Source organism: Hyaena hyaena, unplaced genomic scaffold (assembly GCF_003009895.1).
Source record: "Hyaena hyaena isolate Hyena2069 unplaced genomic scaffold, ASM300989v1 scaffold_193, whole genome shotgun sequence".
Classification (NCBI taxonomy): Eukaryota; Metazoa; Chordata; class Mammalia; order Carnivora; family Hyaenidae; genus Hyaena; species Hyaena hyaena.
The window spans coordinates 661,434-677,527 of record NW_024080823.1 but is presented as its reverse complement, the minus strand read 5'-3'; positions in this window follow the sequence as shown (position 1 = coordinate 677,527).

Sequence of the window (16,094 nt, the reverse complement as noted above, 5' to 3'; positions counted from 1 at the left end):
TGCACAAAAAACCATAAACTACCTAGGAATAAACCTAACCAAAGATATAAGAGATCTCTATGATGAAAACTATAGAAAACTTATGAAGGAAAGTGAAGAAGACACAAAGAAATGTGTTCCATGCTTATGGATTGGAAGAATAAATATAGTTAAAATGTCATCACTACCCAAAGCAATCTACACGTAATTCAATGCAATCCCAATCAAAATTGCACCAGCATTCTTCTCAAAACTAGAACAAACTATCCTAAAATTTGTATGGAACCACTAAAGACCCCAAATAGCCAAAGTCATATTGAAGAAGAAAACCAAAAAGGGAGGCATCACCATCCCAGACTTTAGCCTCTACTACAAAGCTGTCATCATCAAGACAGTATGGTATTGGCACAAAAACAGACGCATAGACCAATGGAATAGAATTGAAAACTCAGATTTGGACCCAAAAGTGTACATCCAACTAATCTTTGACAAAGCAGGAAAGAGCATCCAATGGAAAAAAGACCGCCTCTTTAACAGATGGTTCTGGGAGAACTGGACAGCAACATGCAGAAGAATGAAACTAGATCATTTTCTCACACCATACACAAAAATAAACTCAAAATGGATAAAGGACCTAAATGCGAGACGGGAAACCATTAAAACCTTAGAGGAGAAAGCAGGAAACAACCTCCTTGACCTCAACCGCAGCAATTTCTTACTTGACACATCCCCAAAGGCAAGGGAATCAAGAGCAAAAATGAACTATTGGAACCTCATCAAGATTTAAAGCTTCTGCACGGCAAAGGAAACAATCCATAAAACTAATAGGCAACCGATGGAATGGGAAAAGACATATGCAAATGACATATCAGATAAAGGACTAGTATCCAAAATCTATAAGGAATTCACCAAACTCCACACTGAAAAACAACAAATCTAGTGAAGAAATGGGCAGAAGACATGAACAGACACTTCTCCAAAGAGGACATCCAGATGGCCAACAGACACAAGAAACGATGCTCAGCATCCCTACTCATGAGGGAAATACAAGTCAGAACCACACTGAGATACCACCACACACCAGTCAGAGTGGCTAAAATGAGCAAATCAGAGGATTCTAGATGCTGGCGAGGATGTGGAGAAACGGGCACCTTCCTACACTGTTGGTGGGAATGTAAACTGGTGCAGCCCCTCTGGAGAACAGTGTGGAGATTCCTCAAAAAGTTAACAATAGAACTGCCCTATGACCCAGCAATAGCACTGCTGGGAATTTGCCCAAGGGATACAGGAGTGCTGATGCAGAGAAACACATGTACCCCAATGTTCATAGCAGCACTCTCAACAATAGCCACAACATGGAAAGAGCCTAAGTGTCCATCAACTGATGAATGGATCAAGAAGATGTGGTTCATCTATACAATGGAATACTACATGGCAACGGGAAAGAATGAAATCTGGCCATGTGTAGCAACATGGGTGGAACTTGAGGTGTTATGCTAAGCGAAATAAGTCAGGCAGAGAAGAACAAATACCATGTGTTTGCACATATAGGAGGATTAGAAGGAACTTAACGGAGGACCATGGGGGAGAAGAAGGGGAAAAATAGTGGGAGAGAGGGAGGAAGGCAAACCATGAGAGACTCTTGAATGCCGAGAACAAATTGAGGGCAGATGGGGTGGGAGGTGGGGTGATGGGCATGGAGGAGGGCACTTGTGGGGATGAGCACTGGGTGTTATACGGAAACCAACTTGACAGTAAACTATTTTAAAAAAATAAAATAAATAAAAAACAAAACACTTTCTTTGGTTGATACAGGATATAAATAAAACCTATATCAAAAATCACACTTAGTGTTGCAATGTGAAAAACCTTTTCCTCTGAGATCAAAAGTACACAGCAATGCCTGTTTTCATCTCTTCTATTCAGCTCTGTACTAGAATTCCTAGTGAATGAGGGTAAAAAATAAATAAATAAATAGAAAATATGTGTAATAAGTATAGAAAGCTATCAAATATATCACATGATTATATACAAAAATTTTTTAATTAAAAATAAATACTTTGAATGAATAAGCGAGTTTCATAAGTGAGTTCTTCTGGAAACATGGCCAATAAACAAAATTTACTATGTTCACATATGTCAAGAACAAAAAGAAAGTGAAACTTATGAAAAGAAACCATTCAAAATAATGCCCGAAGTATGAAACACACAGAAATTGATCTAAGAAAAGTTGTGTAAGTTTTCTATGAAAAAACTATAAGACATTATTAAAAGAAACTAAAGAAGGCCTAAATAAACACAATACAAAGTTCATGGGTTAGAAAATTTAATATCATAAAGATGTAAACCTTCCCCAGATAGATTAGTATAGTCAATGCAATTCCAATCAAAATCTCAACAGTTCTCTTTACCTACCTCAGAACTTGTTACGATTAATCTAAAATGTATGTAAATGTTCAAAGAGCCAAGAATGAAGTGATGGACTTGTTCTATCAAAGTCAAGCCTTATTATAAAGCCATGGTAATTAAGAAAGTGTCCGATGGAAAGAGAACCCAGAAACCACCCAATTTATATAAAGAAACTTGGTTAATGACAATTTTTTCACTTCAGGGGAATGGAAACTGATGGTGTCTTTAATAAATGGGACTGATTAATGGTTAAAGAAGTAGTGTATATACAAAATGGAATATTATTCAGCCATAAAAAAGAATGAATCTTGTCATTTGCAATGACATGGATGGAGCTATGGAGTATTATGCCAAGTGAAATAAGTCAGGCAGAAAAAGACAAATGCTAATGATTTCACTCATAAATGAAATTTAGGAAATGGAACAAATGAGCAAAAGGGGAAAAAAGAGAGACAAAGCAAGAAACAGATTCTTAACTATAGAGAACAATCTCATGGTTACCAGAGGGGAGAAGATAAGGGGATAGGTGAAATAGATGATAAAGATTAAGCAGGGCACTTGTTGTGATGTTGCATGGAAATGTTGAATCACTAAATTGTACATCTGAAACTAGTATTACACTATATGTTAACTAACAGGAATTTGAATTAAAACTTTTTAAAAACCTAAAAAATAAAAAATAAGTGAGGCCAAGACAATTCAATATCTGTTTGGTATAAAGGAAGAGATTAATAAATTGGATTCCATTACACTTAAGAACTTCTGTTCATTAGAGGACACCAGAAAAAGACCAAAAAAATGCAAGTCACAAAATGTGAAAAGCTATTTCAACACTTATATAACCAATGAGGGCTCATGTCTAAAAACATGAAAGATTTCTACAGAAAGGACGTTAATAAGAAAAGGACATAAAACTCAATACAATAAATGGGTAAGTGACTTGAATGGGTAAATCACAAGAGACGATATCCAAATGGTTGATAAACATATCTTCAGCCTCATTGGTAATCAAGGAAACACATTTGAAATGTGCAGTCATATACTTCTAATCACTCTCCAGAATTGCTAAAATTAAAAAGAGATTAACACTAAATGCTGATGAGGATGTGGACCATCAGGCATCCCTATGTCTGCCTATCTACTGTTAGTGAGAGTGTAAATTGGTACAATTTTGGAAAACAAATCATCATTATCTACAAAAGTTGAATATATGCATAGCCTTTAGCTTGGAATTTCCACTCCTCGTTCTATACCAATAGAAAGGCATGCATAGGTATAGCAAGAGATTGCACAAAAATGATCACAGCAGCATTATATTTACAAAAGCCAAAAACTGAAAACCCGTGTGGACATCAGTAGTACATGAATAGACCACAGAATGGATGAATATTGCTACCACAAGATGTTTTCAGAGTATAGCAGTAAAACTAAACAAACCACAGCTACGTGCAACATGGAGAGATCTCACAAACACAATGTTGAACAAAAGAAGTCATGTGCAAGAGAGTAAATACGTATGATACTATTTATACAGTTTAATAAATAAGAAATACAAAAACAGTGTTACAAGTCAGGATATAGAAAAATAATTAAGAAAAAAGAGGCTAGGATGAGTGGTTAGATTTGGAAAGAGAATACAATGATCAAGAAAGGGCAGGGGGGATTCTGGGATGCTGCTGTGTTCCTTTTCCTGAACTGGAGTAGGCTAGATCGCTGCTTGCTGTTGTGATGATTTACTGAGATGTACAATTTTTGTTGCGTACACCTCCTAGGTGTTTTTTTAAGGCATTGGAGATAAGAGAATAAAACAGAAAATTGCTATCTCCTTATCACTGAGAAGGTTCCAATCCTAGTCACATAGCTCCTTTGCATAAAACCAAGAGGAGCTCTCTTTGAGAACAAGTTGTCCATGATTGCTTGCCCCAGTTTAATTTATTTTTGTCAGATTACAAAATAACCCAAGCTCATTGTAGTAAATTGGGAATGCATGGTAAAATTTGAAAAAGGAACATAAATGTTAGTATCTCATTAACCAGAGACCATCACTGCTCACATTTTGGCTCTTTCCTTTTAGATTTTTTCTTTGCATTTTTCTATACTTGTCATCCTATGATAGTTTTAAAAATCATCCTTCTTAAATCAAATGACTTCATTGAAAATTTCATATCTTTTAAAGGTCCTTATAAATATCCTTTTTGGGGACCCACAGTGTTTCATACAGTGGCTGTCCTATCATTATTCTCATATTGGAAATTTAAGTTGCTCATATTTTTTCTATTTAATAAATAATTTTCTGGTCAAAATCTCATATAGAAATAATGGCTTATGTTTTGGATTGTTTTCCTACTTTAGATTACCTAGGAGGGAAGTGACTAGAATAAATATAAACATTTTTAAGGTTCTTAACAAATATTTTCAGGTTGCTTTTTCTGAAAAGTAACCACACTTTAGAATCCCTTTGACATCCACTAGTCAAGTCAGAAATGGCTCTTGTCAGGAAAGGACAGCAAGAGCCTCGCATGGGTACGTGTGTCCACCTGCAACCAGACTCGTAGGCTGGGGGTGGCCTCTGTCAGGGACAGGGCGTCCTTCCCCATGGCACTGATAATCTCAACCCCAGCTCCTCAATGATCACATTTGGAAGATTTGAAAATCTGAGCACTCACAAGACCCTCCCCCCACCCTGGTCTCCCCAATCATACGCATATCCACTCTCATGTATGTTAAGGCATGGACACCCATATACACTATACACAACACACACACACACACACACACACACACACACATAATGGGGGAAAAACTCTATCAGCTACAACCATTTTTACCCATATTTGCCAATGGTCCTCTCCTGAAACACTGCACCTATCTTTACAGTTTTATTAAGGATGGTCTTATTACATTGCTTTTTGGTATTTGTAGCATGTATTTTTTTTTAATGTTTTATTTATTTCTAGGAGAGAGAGAGAGAGACAGCGTGAGCAGGGGAGGGTCAGAGAGAGAGGGAGTCACACACTGAAACAGGCTCCAGGCTCTGAGCTGGCAGTCAGCACAGAGCCCGACGCGGGGCTCGAACCCATGAACCGCGAGATCATGACCTAAGCGAAAGTCGGACGCTTAACCGACTAAGCCACCCAAGCGCCCCGTAGCATGTATTTTTATAGATGTAGTATAACACCCATAATAACACCTGGGCTGGGGAGGGGGCGGGGCACGACCCTATGAATAATATATTCATTTACCACTGTAGCTAATAAAGTTCTTGTTCTCTTACTTCTCTGTTTTTCTTTTTATCAGGGCCAAATCACACGGCAAATGAAATTGAACATCTATGAAATTTCCCATACACATAATTTAGAGTCTGAGCTGTAAAACTCCACTAAAGCAAAATAAAGTACAAGATAAAGGAGCCCTTAAAGTCCTCAGGATATACCACGTGAGCCAAGTGAAATATTTACCGATGACAAGAGTCTGGTGGGTGTTCCCTTTTTGTCTCCTTTCCATTTGCCAGTATTTGCCCCCATCCCCTCTTTACTCTTTCACTTTGAAAGGGTTCCAGAAAAGTTCTTCTATCTGGGCAGTTTTCACGTTTGCTTTATTTCATTCAACTCAGCAGTCCTTGTATGGAACCTTCCAGTGCACTGAGTGCTGAGGTAGGTGGAGAGTATAAGAGGGTAAATAAAGCATGGCTCCTTCCTTGAAGGGTCTCAGAGCCTAAGGAGAAGCCAGGTGGGGGCAGAATGACCCAACCAGGTCATAACCCTGGTGACGTATCACTGCAGCTGAAGAAGAAGGGAGCTGATGGAGCACACGGCATAGAGTCGGGGCAGGAACTTCAGTTTACCCACCCTGTCCACTTTTTTTCATAGTTCATTATCTATTCTAGAAGTGTTAATAACTCTGAAGTGGAGACCCCTAGGAAGGAATGTGTATCATTCAGTTAATAGAATTCAGTTAAAAAGAATAATCTCCTCTCTGTCATGAACTATATGATCTCATAGTATATTTTAAAATATTTTTTTATCCTTATGGGCAACCTCCTATATTTTTCTTTTTTTTATAATAAATTGTTTAATGTTTACTTATTTTTCAGAGAGACAGAGGCAGAGACAGAGTGTGAGTGGGGGAGGAGCAGAGAGAGAGGGAGACACAGAACGTGAAGCAGGCTGCAGGCTCTGAGCTGTCAGTACAGGGCCCAATGCAGGGCTCAAACTCATGAACCATGAGATCATGGCCTGAGCCAAAACCAAGTTGGACAGTCAACCAACTGAGCCACCCAGGTGCCCCACTGCCTATATTTTTCTTAAAAGAAAAGGGTACCTGAGTGGCTCAGTTGGCTAAGTGTCCGACTTGGTTTTGGCTCAGGTCATAATCTCTCAGTTTCGTGAGTTTGAGCCCCTCATCGGGCTCTGCGCTGGCAGTGCGGAGCCTGCTTGGGATTCTCCCTTTCTCTCTCTCCCTCTCTCTGACTCATGTTGTCTTTGTGTCTCTCAAAATAAATACATAAACAAAAAAAGGAAGGAAAAATTCCTATTTATAAGACCTTATAATAACTTAAAAATATTTCTTGTTTCCTTATATTTTTTTAAATAAGGAGAAATTCTGAATTCTATTATAGCACCTTTTGTTATATTAAGATAAAATATATATTTAAAATATTATTTCTTATATTCTCATGAGCAGTCTCCTATATTTTTCTTTAAAAGATTTGCACTCTGAATGAATGTTGTTCATCAGCCTTTATGGGATGACCAAGGTGGCCTGTGGATTCTCCCATGAGGAGGGTGATGTGAAAATGGCATTTATGGTAATACTTTGGTCTTATGTGGATCATTCTTAGAAGGAGACAAATTGGAACAGTATGTTTAGAACACAATAGTGTCTGGCAAGAAGATGCGTTTTGCAGAGGTGACAGCTCTTCTTGTACTGGGGGATATTCCATAAAATACCAGGTGACAGGTATTTTACTTCTAGGAACCAGCAAGTGACTTCATTAAGAGAAGCCACATCCTCAACACCCTCTCTGAGAGGTAGGATCATATTTTTTTTAATGTTTTTTAATTTATTTCTGAGATAGAGACAGCGCGAACGGGGGGGAGGGGCGGGGGGAGGGGATCAGAGAGAGAGGGAGACACAGAATCTGAAACAGGCCCCAGGCACTGAGCTGTCAGCACAGAGCCTGATGCGGAGCTCAAATCCACAAACTGCAAGATCATGACCTGAGCCCAAGTCGGATGCTAAACCAACTGAGCCACCCAGGCGCCCCAAGGTAGGATCATATTTTGCATTTATTTCTCTGAATACTTTGAAGAGATTAATTAGTTAATTTTTTTAAAATATTTTTATTTATTTCTAGGAGAGAGAGAGAGAGAGACAGCATGAGCAGGGAGGGTCAGAGAGAGAGGGAGTCACAGACTGAAACAGGCTCCAGGCTCTGAGCCGGCAGTCAGCACAGAGCCCGACGCGGGGCTCGAACCCACGAACCGCGAGATCATGACCTAAGCGAAAGTCGGATGTTTAACCGACTAAGCCACCCAGGCGTCCCGATTAATTAGTTAATTAATTGATTAGTTCATTCATTTGGTAAATGCCTTCCTTGGGCCGTTAGAGTAGCTCTGAAAGTACCAACGAGGTCCTCCTTCACGGAGCCTGTGTGCTGGTGGGGAAGGCAGTCAATCAACAAGGGGACCTGCCAGTGAGTAACTGAGGGCCGGGAGAGCCGCTCTTATGTGGTATGAGACCAGGCCTCTCTGGAAGCTTCTACTACAGAAGTAATTAATGGAAAGATACTGAGGAAACTGGATGAGTGCTCAAGTTCTGTTTTGCTCAGTGTCTTAGTCTGCTAGGGCTGCTATGACAAAGCATTGCAGACTGGAGGCCTTCAATATAGACATTTATTCCTCACACTTCTGGATGCTTAAAGTCCAAGATTAACATGTTGGCAGATATGGGTCGTTTGGAGCCCCCCCCCCCCCATGGCACTAGACAGCCATCATCTCCCTATCTCCCTGTGTCTTCACGTTGTCTTCCTTCTGTATGTGTCTGTGTCCTAATCCCTTCTTCTTTTTTTTTTTTTTACAAATAGTTTATTGTCAAATTAGTTTCCACATAACACCCAGTGCTCATCCCCACAAGTGCCCTCCTCCATGCCCATCCCCCCTCCCCCCTACATCCATCAGTCCTCAGTTTTTGTCAGCATTCAAGAGTCTCTCATGGTTTGCCTCTCTCCCTTTCCCCCACCATTTCTCCCTTCTTCTCCCCCTTGTTCCTCCGTTAAGTTCCTCCTAATCCTCCTATACGTGCAAACATATGGTATTTGTCCTTCTCTGCCTAACTTATTTCACTCAGCATAACACCCTCAAGGTCCATCCATGTTGCTACACAGGACAGATTTCATTGTTTCTCATTGCCATGTAGTATTCCATGGTATAGACCACATCTTCTTGATCCATTCGTCTGTTGATGGACACTTAGGCTCTTTCCATGTTTTGGCTATTGTGGAGAGTGCTGCTATGAACATTGGGGTACATGTGCCCCTACACATCAGCACTCCTGTATCCCTTGGGTAAATTCCTAGCAGTGCTATTGCTGGGTCATAGGGGAGTTCTATTGTTAGTTTCCTGAGGAACCTCCACACTGTTTTCCAGAGGGGCTGCACCAGTTTACATTCCCACCAACAGTGTAAGAGGGTGCCCGTTTCTCCACATCCTCGCCAGCATCTCGTGTTCTCTGATTTGCTCATTTTAGCCACTCTGACTGGTGTGAGGTGGTATCTCAGTGTGGTTTTGATTTGTATTTCCCTGATGAGTAGGGATGCTGAGCATTGTTTCATATGTTTGCTGGCCATCTGGATGTCCTCTTTGGAGAAGTGTCTGTTCATATCTTCTGCCCATTTCTTTACTGAGTTGTTTGTTTTTTGGGTGTGGAGTTTGGTGAGTTCCTTATAGATTCTGGATATCAACCCTTTATCTGATATGTCATTTGCAACTATCTTTTCCCATTCCGTTGGTTGCCTATTAGTTTTGTGGGTTGTTTCCTTTGCTGTGCAGAAGATTGTCCTAATCCCTTCTTATAAAATCACCAGTCAGATTGGATTAGAGGCCATCTTAAGGGCCTCATTTTAACTTAACTTTAAAAACCCTATCTCCAAATACAATCACACTCTGAAGTACTGGATGTTAGGACTTCAAAATAAGAAACTGGTAAGAATGTAAACTGGTGCAGCCCCTCTGGGAAACAGTGTGGAGGTTCCTCAAAAAATTAACAGTGGAACTCCCCTATGGCCCAGCAACAACACTGATATGAATTTACCCAAGGGATACAAGGGTGCTGATGCATAGGGGCACATGTACCCCAATGTTCATAGCAGCACTTTCAACAATAGGTGAATCATGGAAAAAGCCTAAATGTTCATCAACTGATGAATGTATCAAGAAGATGTGGTTTATATATACAATGGAACAGTACATGGCAATGAGAAAGAATGAAATCTGGCCATTTGTAGCAATGTGGATGGAACTTGAGGGTGTTATGCTAAGTGAAATAAGTCAGGCAGAGAAAGACAGATCACCATATGTTTTCACTCATATGTGGAACAGTAGGAACTTAACAGAGGACCATGGGGGTGGGGAGGTAGGAAAAATAATTAAGGAGAGGGAGGGAGGCAAACCATAAGAGACTCTTAAATCTTAAAAACAAACCGAGGGTTGATGGGGGTGGGGGAGAGGGGAAAAGGGGTGATGGGCATGAAGGAGGGCACTTGTTGGGATGAGCACGGGGTGTTATATGGAAAATAACTTGACAATAAACTATAAAAAAATGGGGAAAAAAAGAAATTTGGAAAACACACACAATTCATCTTGTAACACTAGTTATAGTAGTAAAATGAGCCCTGGGTAGAGAGCCTACTATGAGCTAGACACTTTATCCCACCTCTTAATTCCTACCACAATCTGCAAGCTACCCTCTTGAGGAAACTGAAGTTTGGGGAATTTGAGTGACAAAACCAGACAGACAGAAAATTCTTGAAGCAGAATTTAAACTTAGGTTTATCTGTGAAGAGCCTAAGTAATGTCATTTTGAGATTAAGGCCTCCTTTAAGAGCAACCTCGGGCTACATGTAGCCCCAGTTCCAGAAAAAGCCTCAGATTGTTCGAGGCTAAAGCCACCCTCAGACTGCTCTCAGACCAGCTAAACATTTCTGTGGTCTGAGTCAAGGCTGGGAACTGAAGACAAATTAACCAATTACTCACCACTTGCCTAAATCCTACGTAGGCCCTTTGAGCTCTCCTCATAATTAGCCATTTTCAAAAGATACTCAAAGGTCATGATTGGGTTCCCACCAAAAGTAACGGACACCTCACAGATACTGAATAGTCAAAACTATTACCTTGGATGCTGTACAATTGTAATTGGAGCTTATGTAATGATGTCATATGTACAACGTGTGCACTGTAACACCCCCGCCCCTTACCCCATAAAAACCCTGCTCACTATAGTTCGGGGCTTAACCTTGCTGCCACTAAATCGGTAGGCAAGTGAGCCCCTGCTCGAGCTTGTAATAAAGACTTTTATGTACTTGCATCGGTGTTGGCTCCTTGGGGGTCTCAGGGGACTCGCGAATCGGGCAAATCTGCATCAAAATTCCTCACTGCTATAAGCCAATGATAGAAGCCTGGCTTTGAGCAATAATTTTGTGGCTATGAATCAGGCCTGGCACTTGTAGACTGTGAGGTAGGTGAGGTTTTCTCCCCACTGGTCTCCACTCTACATTCCTAGGAATGTAAGGTAAGCTGTGTGGTGGCAGTGAGTAGATGTGTTCAGCCAGGCTCTGTTATTGTCCAGCTCTGTAGACAAATCCTTCAACAATTCCGAAGTTATTCCATTTCCCCATCTGTAAAACCTTCAAGAGTGGAGGTGGTGGTGATTAAAAGAGATAAGACAACATGAAGCACCTGGCATGAGCTACATGCTCCCTTAACTATGAGGGAAATAAGTTTTCTCTTCTGCAGAATGGAAATAATAATAGTCACTCTTTGGGGCCCCTGAGATCTGTGATTGAGGAGACATCTGGAAAATGCCAGGTGTAGAGTGCTCATAAACATGGCAGCCAGCATTGTTAGTTTTTCCTCCTTCCCTTCCTTACGCTGCCTCTTCTCTATCCTACCATTTCTGCTCTGTGGACCCTACTTATCTATCCTAAGCCTTATCCTATCTTGCCTATTATCATGGGTTACTCTGCCCTAACATGGATGCCTTCCATATCCATTTTTATTTTTTATTTTTTTATTATTTTTTTTAATGTTTTACTTATTTCCAGGAGAGAGAGAGAGAGAGAGACAGCGTGAGCAGGGAAGGGTCAGAGAGAGAGGGAGTCACAGACTGAAACAGGCTCCAGGCTCTGAGCTGGCAGTCAGCACAGAGCCCGACGCGGGGCTCGAACCCACGAACCGCGAGATCATGACCTAAGCGAAAGTCGGACGCTTAACCGACTAAGCCACCCAGGCGCCCCCATATCCATTTTTAAAAATGTCTGTATATTTATTTTGAGAGAGAGAGCACAAGAGAGCATGAGTGCAAGTGGGGGAAGGCCACAGAGAGAGGGAGAGAGAGAATACCAAGCAGGCTCTGTAGAGCCCAACTCAGGGCTCAATCCCACAACCCTGGGATCATGACCTGAGCCAAAATTAAGAGCTGGGTGCTTGACTGATTGAATCACCCAGGCACCCCCTATGCCCATTTTTGAGAGCACCTTATTCTAATGGGCAGGATGGTACATACTATCTGACTTTCAGCAAGGTGGTACATTCTATCTGACTCTCAGAGCAAGCTGTCAGCAATTTCACAAGACAGCAGCAATCATCCATGCCAGGACTGGCAGCTATAAGAGTTAACTCTTGATTAATTAATTTAATCAAGACTTGGCCAACTTATAAATCGTTCAGGCATGTCATTAACTCAAAATTTCTCTTGTTGGCTAATTGCTTAAGTGATTTTTTAAAATGTTTTAATGAACCACACTGCAATTGGATTCTGTGCTACTTATTTTTCTGTCAACAAGAGAAAGGTGCATGAATATGTGGGGGAAAAATACAGTGAAACAACTTAGGTTATGATTTGGAATTTGTGAGATAGAAAAATAGATCCACACAGTTGCAAGCTTGCGCTGGTCAGAGCTTTAAAGCCACATCAAAAGCTTTAATTCTTTCCCTCTTGCCTCATCATCTCACACATTCTGCTTGGAGCATGTATCATAGCGATGCAGTGGTTCAAAAGTCAATAAACCTGTGTGAGCTCATCACTCTTATGCATAAAATTTACCAGCCAGAAAATACCAGGGGTGGTATTTTACAGTCTGACAATAAAATCTCTCTTGTTTGCTGGGTGATGCCAGTTCTCCTGGATGTTGATGTCACCCTGCCCACCCATCTTCATATCCTCCCCTTTCTTTCAGAAAGGATCCAAAGGGGATTGTGGGAGGTTTTATAGCTCATGTGTCTGCAGAGGTGAGCAGAGTGAGACCAAGGTGGATGGCAGTTTTGATGTGACCTGCTTATTGACCTGGGTCTGACCAAACAAGAGAAAGAGGGTGAGAGAGAGAAAAGCAGACAGCCATAAAGAAAGTGCTAGTAAGAGAGAAGAAGTGAATGAAAGACAAAAGAAGAAAGATATGTAGACAAAGTGAAAGAGAAAGAATAAAAAAGAGATAGAAAATGATTACTCTAAAGAGAAAGAGCTAGAAATACAGTTACGGAAGAATTAGGAATCAAGAGATAGAAAGACAGATAGGGAGAAAATGAGAGATAGAATGTAAAAGAGAAGGAAAAGGAAGATAGAGAGAGTGAGAAAGAAGGAGAAGAAAACTTAGGTGCCAGGGGAGAGGGGAATAAAATCATCTGGAAATTTTATTTGTCAGGGTAGCATTCCATTTACATTCTCTGAAGTTAGTTAGCATTTAGAGAAAGTTCCAGATCTTCACTGTTGATGTCTCTACATCCTGTCTTATGTTCAGAATGTTGCTTACATAATGATTTCATTGATCTAACTCTCGGCTCAACTCAGCATGTCACTTATACTATACAACTTCAATGACTTGGCACTTGAGCTCCATGGGGTGTGACCAAAGTGCCACACCAAGAGCTTGCCCCAGTGTCTTCACTTGTAATTGACAACTCTCACTTTCTGTATCACAAAATTTCTTTCAGGTTGCTCATTAAAATGTTTGCTGTCTTAGGAGACCCACAGCCTGCTACCATGGGGCAGAGAACTTGAGCAAGTTTAATGAGGAGAGATCTATGGAAAGGCAAGAAGTTCGGTTTGATCACAGAAAGCCATGGAAAGTAGAGTTATCACATGCCACATATGTCTTAAAATCCTTACCTCCTTTCATTCCTTTTTGGTCCTTAAAATCTGGGAAATTTTCGTACTTAACTTTGGGTGTCCTTGTGGGTTCCAAAGTACAGACACTGCCAAAAAAAAAAAAAAAAAAAAAAAAAAAGCAATAGACTTCATCTTTACTTTGCCTATGTAAGGATATTACAGATTGTATTAACAATTTCTCACGTTATGGGTCACCTGGGTGGCTCAGTTTGTTGACTGTCTGACTCTTGATTTGGGTTCAGGTCATGATCCTAGTGTCGTGGGATCAAGCCTCATGTTGGGCTCTGTGCTGACAGTGCAGAGCCTGCTTGGCATTCTCCCTCTCCCTCTCTCTCTCTCTGCCTCTCCCTGACTTATGCTCTTGCTCTCTTTTCTCTCCCTCTCTCTGTCTCTCAAAATAAATAAATAAATATTAAAAAATACAATTCCTCACACTATACTCACCCTTAAGTTGGTGGCCAGCCCCCACTTGACTTTAATGTAAAGTCATTTATCAACCTTTTCCTGATGGTAAACGAGTTTCTGTGCCTTGTTTAAAAAAAATCCTTACCTATTTTAAGGTCACAAAGAAATTCTCCTGCATATGTTCATGGAGCTTTATTGTTTTGCCTTTCACATTGAAATCTATAGTCCACTAGGAATTTATTTCTGTATATGGTGTGAGGTAGGAGGAAATGTCAAGTTTTGTTTTATCCCCATCGGAATACCTAACTGATGTCAAATGATTCATTAAACATTTGACAATAAATTCCCTATTGTTCTGCAGTGCTACTTCTAAACACATATATTCATGGGTCTGTTCCTGGACTCTATTCTGCTCCATTGGCTTGTCTATTCTTGCACTAATACCACTCATTCTGGCTTTCCAGTAAGTCTTGATATCTTGCAGAGTAAGTCTTGCATATTGTGCTTTTTAAGAATGTCTTGGCTATTGCATTTCCCTATGAATTTTTAGAGTCAGCTTGTCAATTTCCATACAAATACACAGCCACACAAATCTGTGTGGGGATTTCACTGAATCTATCAATCAATTTGAGGACAATATTTTTTTGCCAGGTTTCCTCCATTCCCCTTGTCTCTTTCTTTCTCTGGATATATTTCAATCCAGAATCATCATACATTCTTTCATTCATTTAGGCCTTCTCTTGTTTCTCTCCATATTGTTTTACTGCTTTGAATTATCTTTTATTAGATTTGGTTCTGTTTGATTTAATATGCTATGGGATAGAAGCATCTATTTTAAAATTTATTGTATGTTTATTGCTGCTCTATAGGAATGCAATTATTTTGTATTTTCTGTATTGACCTTGTATTTAGCAATTTACTACAATAGTCTGTAAGTTTAATTTATTTCTATATATACAACTATGTTATTTGAAAAAAAGACATTTGTAATTTCTGTCTTCCAATCCTTAACACCTTATATTTGTTTTCATTGCTTTATTGGATTGGTTTGAACCACAGATAAAATGTTAAGTAGTGGTGGTGAGAGTAGACATCCTTATCCTGACCTCAAAAGGAAACCTTTTAATATTTCACTGTTAAGTATAATGGTTACTGTAGGTTTAAAAAATATATGTCTTAGAGCCCTGGGGTGGCTCAACAGGTTAAGTGTCCAGCCTTTGGTTTCAGCTCAGATCATGATCTCACAGCTTCATGGGTTTGAGCCCTGGATCCTGCTCTGTGCTGGCAGTGCAGAGCCTGCTTGAGATTCTCTCTCTCTCCCTCTCTCTCTGCCTCTGCCTTACTCACACTCTGTCTCTCTCAAAATAAATAAGTAAACTTTAAAAAAAATAAAAACATATCTTGACAGATTATTAAATTTGCTGTCTTTTGTTGGTTTTGCTAAGAATTTTTAAAAATTATAATGAATATAGGATGTTATCAAGTGTATTTTGTGCCTAAACTGAGATAACTACAAATTTTCTTTTTTATTTTATGCAGTGAGTTACACTGATTGATTTTCAAATATAAAGCTTGCCTTGTATTCTTGGAATAACCCAGTTTAGTAATGCCGTATTATCTTTTAAAATATTTTGCTGGATTTGGTTTGCTAATATTTTATTTAGAATTGTTGCACAATTCATAAGATTGGTCTATGTAAGTTTCCTTTTTAATATTGTTTTTGTGGGTTTCAGAATCAAGGTTGCACTGACCTTATAAAACAAATTAAGAAGTTCTCTTTCTGGTTTTTGCAAGAATTTTTATTCTTTTGCAATAGGTGTTATTTTTACTTAAATATTTGGTATAACTTGGCAGTGAAGCCATCTGGGACTGTAATTTTCTCATGAAAAAAAAGACATTTTTTTAAATTTAATTTTTATTCA